This window comes from Lissotriton vulgaris, chromosome 5, assembly GCF_964263255.1.
Source record: "Lissotriton vulgaris chromosome 5, aLisVul1.2, whole genome shotgun sequence".
Lineage (NCBI taxonomy): Eukaryota > Metazoa > Chordata > Amphibia > Caudata > Salamandridae > Lissotriton > Lissotriton vulgaris.
In genome coordinates this window covers 1,135,632,060-1,135,639,618 of record NC_141693.1, presented here as the reverse complement: position 1 = coordinate 1,135,639,618, position 7,559 = coordinate 1,135,632,060, and positions in this window count along the sequence as shown.

The window sequence follows — 7,559 nt, the reverse complement described above, 5'->3', positions numbered from 1 at the left end:
TTGTTGTTTGAGCTGAATGTCTGATGTATGATTGTTTTAGCGCTATTTAGGAGATTCTCAGGCTCTGTGGTTTTGCATCTTATTCTTCGGTAGTTGGTGGTGTGTTCTGTAGCAGCTGCTTTGTTTACGCTGGTCAGTTCAAGAGTGGATTCTAGCGGCAGATGGTCACTTTGGGTGCTATTTCCTATCTTGAACGAGCTTATCTTCTCGTACAGTGGGAGTGATACGAGCATAAAGTCAAAGTGTGAATAGGTGCTTGATGAAAAATAAGTTGGTGCTGGGGGGATGTCCTCAGTGAGTCGTCCGTTGAGCGCTCTCCGGTTTAATTGCTCAAGATCTTGTACAAGCTGGGTTGCGGTTTTGGTGTGTCTGTTTCGGGGGGGAAAGATTGGCAGATGGTGTCCATTTCCTTTGTCATTTCGTCCGTGGTATTATCTCTGAAGAGGTTAAGATTGAAGTCTCCTGCCACAAGTACATTCTCCATGTCCCCCTCGACCATGAGCCTTGTCAGTTCGCAAACTTTTTTCAGATCAGAACAAAGTAGAGAGCTCAGAGTTCTAACCTGCAGAAGCTTAAATCAAATCAAGCATACATCTATATTAGTTTCAGAAAGCACAGGCTCAAAAAAAGAGGCAAAGGCTACTCTGCCATCATTTTCACTTATTTCAAGTTCAAACATTTGAAAGAATGTATATATTTATGTGAATTGTTCTAGTGTGCAAAAACAACAAGATGATGGAAGGAAGACTGGAATTTATCTCAGCCACTGGAGTCGTTCTGGGACACATTCTAGACCATCATTTTTTACCCAGTTTAGACAGAGACCTGCCTGTGACACGCATATTCCCAGACCGATCTCATGCTCACTGTGCTATTGAAACCAAGCTACACCCAACTGAAGGGCCCAAATCAGGCTTTTGTTGCTTGTGTTACAGTTCAGAGAGGACTTGACTAGGCAGTTCCTCCTGGACTGTTCCTATTGGAGCAAAGTCAATAGGTGAATCTTATCTGAGGTGGCAAGATGGGCAAGGTGGAGAAGTGTGGCTCAATGATTAGAGCGGCAGACCCTGATGCAGAGGTCTAGCCCGGGACCAGGGTTCAATTCCCCGCCTCAGCGGGTCTTGGGCTCAAAATTCCACGGACCTGATAATTCTCGCCTCGGTGCCTATTCCAATCATGTAGTCCCACTCTGCAACTCTGGGCAATAGCTTGCTTAATCTCCACAACGGCCCCCACATCGCTAAGGATGTCTGGCCTCCACCAGGAGTGGACGCCTCACAGGGAAAGCCAGGATGGGTTCTACAGCGGTATTCGTACAAGCGCCTTGAGACCCTTGCGGGTGAGTAGTGGCTATACAATTATCAATTTACAATTTTTTTACAATTTACAAGAGAAGAATGGGTAAGAATGTTAACCCCAGCGTTTACCAGTGGTTAGACTTATTGCAAGCATTCTCCAATTGTGTGTTTGACAAATAACTGTCACCGACACAATATTAGCACAATATTAGCACCCTACATCTAATCTTGGGAGCTGGCCAGTCAATCACATGTCTCTCTTTGTGGGCAAAACTAACGTTACAGGCCTCCCAAAGGTGTATAACATAGCTCTCAGGCCCTGCCTCTCACACATACTCTGCTTCCTTAACTCTTTTTCATCCCCCAGCAGTGAAATCAGCTCACATGGGAGAGGGGATAAATGGCTGCTTTGTGTGGCTGCAGCAGCACAGCTACGACTTAATTATGAGAAGTTGCTCTCTCTGTTATGCTGTGCCAGATAGGGAATAGGAAAGGTAATTCAGTACTTTAAGTGTGTCGGTCCCTCCTGCTAGTGATAAATATAGACTTTGAAACGGGTTCCTATCGAGCTCTATGCTCATATCCTTAATTCTACAGTTAAAAAAATTGATTTTCGAACAATGAATGTAAAAAATGTTAAGGTAATACATGTCAGTGATTTGATTCCTGTTTATATTCGACATGTTTTACTTAATCTTGCATTCCCCAAGAGTGTGTGCATTTCCAGGATGGTGTGTGTTTTTTTTTCTCCTGTAGCATTTTACTTTTGTACAGTGAATACTTTGAACCACACACTCCAGGTGTTCCAGACCTCAACTGAGACCTCTGAAGTTGAGGCTGAATCACTTTAAGTTTCTCACAGTGCGTGCCAGTGGGTCAGAAGTGTGTTCAGAATACATGGTCATCCAATCCTGGCCAATCCTTGGCCTCTCTGCAGAGCGTACAGAGTAATGGTCACAAATTCCGGTTGCATTTGTGATTCTGTGCAAATGAGATTGAAGGAGGTACACAGTTGTTGTGGAACGGAAGTTCAATAAAGCAGGAAACGAAGTGTAAATAATGTGAAGTACTTTAATTAACAGAGGATGAAGCCGACTGGCTCAGGGGGGCGTGCTTGTCATATAAATATTTACTGAACATTCCGATGTAAGTCATGATGTTTACCAATGGAGAGGGAGGAGAGAGGGGAGGAAAGGATAACAACTAGACCTGAAACATCTCCCTTTTACCTGAATGAAGAAAACAACAATTACAATAACTGGTAATCTTTGAGGCCAGTGGGTAATTTAGATATTCTACCATACCTGGTACAAGTACCCTCCCAACCTCCGTGACATTCACTTTTTTCTTCACTGGATGTACCTGAAGTACTGGGATTTTGATCAGACACCCTTTCACTGATGTCACCCCTTCCTGTGGTACCCTCCTCGTCTAAACTCTCATCACTCTCAGTAACAGAATTCCTCAAATTATTTCTATGACCTTTCTCTTTACCGCATATATCATCTTGTCTTACATACTCTTTGTGAGGTGTTGCCACCTGTTGATCATCTTTACCAGCATACATAAACCACGAGAATTCACTATCGAGCAATTCTTTGTTTCCTACCCCTTTAAACCATAACTCTACTTGCTCTTTATTCAAACATATTGCGTCACTTTTGTTCCGCCAACCCAGAAATCTCAAACAAATGGCACTATCAGTGACTTCTACAACCTCTTCAGGGTCATAGTACTTGGACTCTCCTTTGATCTGGCTATTGTGTCTTCTGATGAGCGCCCAATCCCCTTTGCAAAAATGTTTTATTAACTGCTTTGTGCACCTTGTCATGATATACTTTAGCTCTGGCTTGGCTATCAACAATCTTTTGCTTGACATGAATTTGTTCATCACTTATGGCAACCGGTTCAGGCAAATATTACTCAAACTCTTCTATTTTTGGCACCATCTCATTATCGAATCTTCTCCCCCTCATTAAAAAGAATGGTGAAAACCCTGTTACACTGTTTGGGGTAGTATTGTATGCAAACACTCTGTCCTGTATGAATCTTTTGACAGGAATGTTAGAAGACCAGGCCAATTGGATGCCGTCCTTAATGAAACAATTCACCATTTCTATCTGTCCATTAGATGTTGGGGAGTATAATGGAGTTTTCTCTTGTCTAATGCCGTGAAATTTCAGGAATTCAGTCATTTTACTGGACGTAAGTTGCTTCCCGTTGTCCGACACCAGTATGCCTGGGCTACCTTCCACAGAGAAACATGTGTCCAAAAAGTCAATGACTGAGTCCGAGTCAATGGTTTTGACAAACCTATGGTAAATCCATTTACTGTAATAGTCACTCATCACAATGAGAAATCTGGATTCCTGGTCCAACAATTGGAATGGTCCCACCATGTCGATGGCAATCTTGTACCACAAAGAATTTGGGAAGGACACCAACTGCATCTCCTGAATTTTGGGTTTCCAGTGCTTGTCGGATCTGATGCACTCAAAACATTTTTCTACAAATAAATTAACGTCCAAGTCCATTTGGGGCCACCAATATTGTTCTTTTAGTCTCTTTTTTGTCATGGTGGCACCTAAGTGAGCACTGTGGGCTATTTCTATCAATCTTTTTCTTAGTTTACATGGGGGAACTAACAAGTCACCCCTCAAAAGAAACCTGTCAACACTACTTAATTCTTCTGAAACCTGGAAGAAAGTTTTGAATTCTGGGGACAAATTACGAACAGGGGGCCACTTGTGGGACATGAAATGTTTGACCTTCAATAACACAGCGTCATATTTCATGGCTTCTAACCAGTCATTTTCTGACATGGCATTACCTGTTGCTTGGAAGCTGGAAATGACTGAGACTACACACTCAGTGTCGTCCTCGTTCTGACCTTCAATATTTTCGGTGGATAGACTTGAAAGAAAACCTGCTCGAATATGGTCTTTTCCTGATATATGTTTAATGGAAAAATTATATTCCTGCAATTTCGCTAATAGTCTTACCAACCTAGCTGAGGCCTTACTGTTACCTCTTCCGTACCCATCAAACATGTATGTGAGCGGCTTGTGGTCGGTAACTAATTCGAATTCTCTTCCCCATATGTACATTTTCAACTTGTCCACAGCCCACACACATGCTAGAGCTTCGCACTCAATAGTACTGTAATTTTTCTCAGCTTCTGTTAGTCTGCGTGAAATAAACGCTACAGAGTGTGTCTGTTTGTTAACTTTCTGGGTAAATACTGCGCCTATTCCTACAGAACTGGCGTCTACAGTAATTATATTGATTCCCTTGGAGTCGAATGGTTTCAATGTTGGAGCCTCTACTATACACTTTTTAATTTCTGAAAAGGATACTTCATGTTGTATATCCCACTTAAACTGCTCACCTTTGCGTAAAAGAGCTCTCAAGGGTTCCACTAACTCTGCATAGTTTTCTATAAATCTAGAGTAGTACCTGCTGAGCCCTAAAAAGGACCTTAGCGCATCCCTATCTTCAGGTTTAGGGGCCTCCGAGATTGCTTTGATTAAATTCATTTTAGGTTTGATACCTTCTTGACTGATCACATGGCCTAAGTATTCCAATTCAGTTTTTAAAAACTCTCATTTTTTTTTGGAAACTGTCATGCCCCTCTCTTGTAACTTACCAAGAATCTTTTCCAGAATGACATTATGTTCACTTACTGTTTCAGCATGGATAAGAATGTCATCCTGGAATTTCTGTACGCCTGTCATCTGCCCAAACATATTTTCCATTAGCTTTTGGAAGACGCTAGCTGAGGACGCCAACCCAAATGGCAACCGTACATATCTGTAAGCTCCAAGGGGTGTGATAAACGTGGTCAATACTTTTGACGCCTCATCAAGCCTGACCTGGTGGATTTGTGTAATTTGTTGCTATACATGTTTTCTCTTTTCTTTTTCTCATTTACCAAATATACATTTGCGTTTTTGTTTGTGTTTCCAGTTATTTCCTTTGACACTTCTAACAATCTTTCAATACCCTTCGCAATGTCAATAGCTTCGGATAGAGTGGGTCTTTTACATACCAATAGTCTCTCTTGAATCTTCCTTTCATAACAGTGAAAGACTAACTGGTCGCGTATGTATTCATCCACTCTATCTTGATAATCACATTTCGTTGCTAAAACTCTCAACGCTGCTATGTATTCCTCCACATTCTCATTCTCAGATTGTTTTCTCATTGTGAAACGGTGTCTGCCCACCATTATATTTTCCTCCTCATCAAATTGTCTTTCCAATCTTTTAACAGCCTCATGGAATTCATCTAATGGAATAAATTGACCTGAGGGGTGCTCATACTCAGGCAGACAATAAAAAATGTCCTGCCCTGCTACACCTAACAGCCCAACTAGAATAGCTGTTTTCCTTTCTGCGTCGAATCTCTTACCATTTATGGCAATCAAATAGTTTTCAAAAGCCCTGTACCAACTGCGCCATTTCATAACTGGTTTGCCAGGTTCGTTTAGAAATACTGCAGGAGCATTGAAGTTCGACTCACTTGTCATGTTATCCAGATTGTAATCTGCAGTCCCTTTCTTAATAAAAAGATCAATTTTGACTGGTTAACACAACTGAGCACTTGGAAATATACTCGTTTACAGTCTTTTGTATATAAGTGAAAGCAGTACAATATGCTATATTTTTATCGAGTCGCGTGTAAATTCGCGTGTAAAAGTCGTTCCGTTTTAATTACCTTTTCTTTTCCGACGCTCTGCCTCACTGAAGAGAAACAAAATGGCGTCGCGTAGTTCACGTCGATGACGTCGCTACGTAAACAGCTGCCGTTTGACACTCAGCTGTGTAGATCGGACTGACAGTTGGAGCGATGTGGAAAGAATGACAGTTGAACTGTCGTACCTCAATGAATCTCGATTCTCCTCATAGACTTCTATACGCTGCAGGAAAACACGCAAAACTCTTCATTTCTTGTAATCTGCCGTCTGCTTCACTTGCGGTCTTCACGTCTTCTTCGGCACTTGCCCCGACGTGAGATTTCCGGTCAGAGAATGCGGCCGATCCAAAATTTAATAGAAACAATAAATTACACTTGTGTCAGAATCTCTTAACCATCTAAATAAATGCACTTGCCTTGAAGTTAAGGTTGTGACGCTCCGAAGAAAATCCTTGCGCAAGCTCGCCTCACGATAACACGTCCCGAACTCGTCGCCAAATATGTTGTGGAACGGAAGTTCAATAAAGCAGGAAACGAAGTGTAAATAATGTGAAGTACTTTAATTAACAGACGAGCTCACATAAGGAAAGGAACAGCTGTACAGGATGAAGCCGACTGGCTCAGGGGGGCGTGCCTGTCATATAAATATTTACTGAACATTCCGATGTACGTCATGACATTAACCAATGGAGAGGGAGGAGGGAGGGGAGGAAAGGATAACAACTAGACCTGCAACAACAGTTAGCCAAAAAGAATGACGAGGCGAAAGTAAAAGGAAGCGCAGTGCTTACAGGTGAGTGGGCGCGTTGTGTTGTACGTTTAGGGGTGGTGAAGTGAAGGAGATGGGAGGACGTATGTTCAAAATGACGTAGCTACACATTTTTTTTTTTACCATGCTGCACAGCATTGCTAAAAACTATTGGCAAAGCCCACAGTGAAACCTATTGGCTTTGCCAATGCTTATTCAAGCAAGGTGGCAGGTGGATGAACAATGCCCTCAAGGATCTTGGGGCTGCAGCAGATCCTTGACCGGGAAGGCCGATTATTAACATTGAAAATTATTTTTTTATCTCTGAGTGGGAAAGTAATTTGAAAACCGCCCCTGGAGAAATGGTGTGAGGGAGGAAGTGATTGATTTAGAAAATATACAGTGGGAGCTCGTCTAAAATCACAGTGCTGTTCTCTTGTGGTTTTATGAGCTGATACACTTTCCACATACTCAAGCGGCTTTATATTATCATTCACCCTGTATTAAATGCAATGGAAAATGCGTCTGCAAAAGTGTCGCGGAGCACCCCGCTTTGAAGTGCTTCACACGGAGCAGAGAGGCGTTTCTCTCTGTGTGGCTCTGTTATGGCACGCACGTTCAGAATACGACGGCTAAATTATTGTATTGTGTATTGTGCCCTAACCTTTCTTTCAGTCGCTCCTATTACGCCCCATTACCTAAGTCAAACCATGCTATGTATGTATGTCAGTCAGTGTGTGTCTGTCCACATACTCACTCTAATAGTTGTCAATTAACTTACATGAGCCTCCATGTCATTCTCTGCACCAGGTCACCAT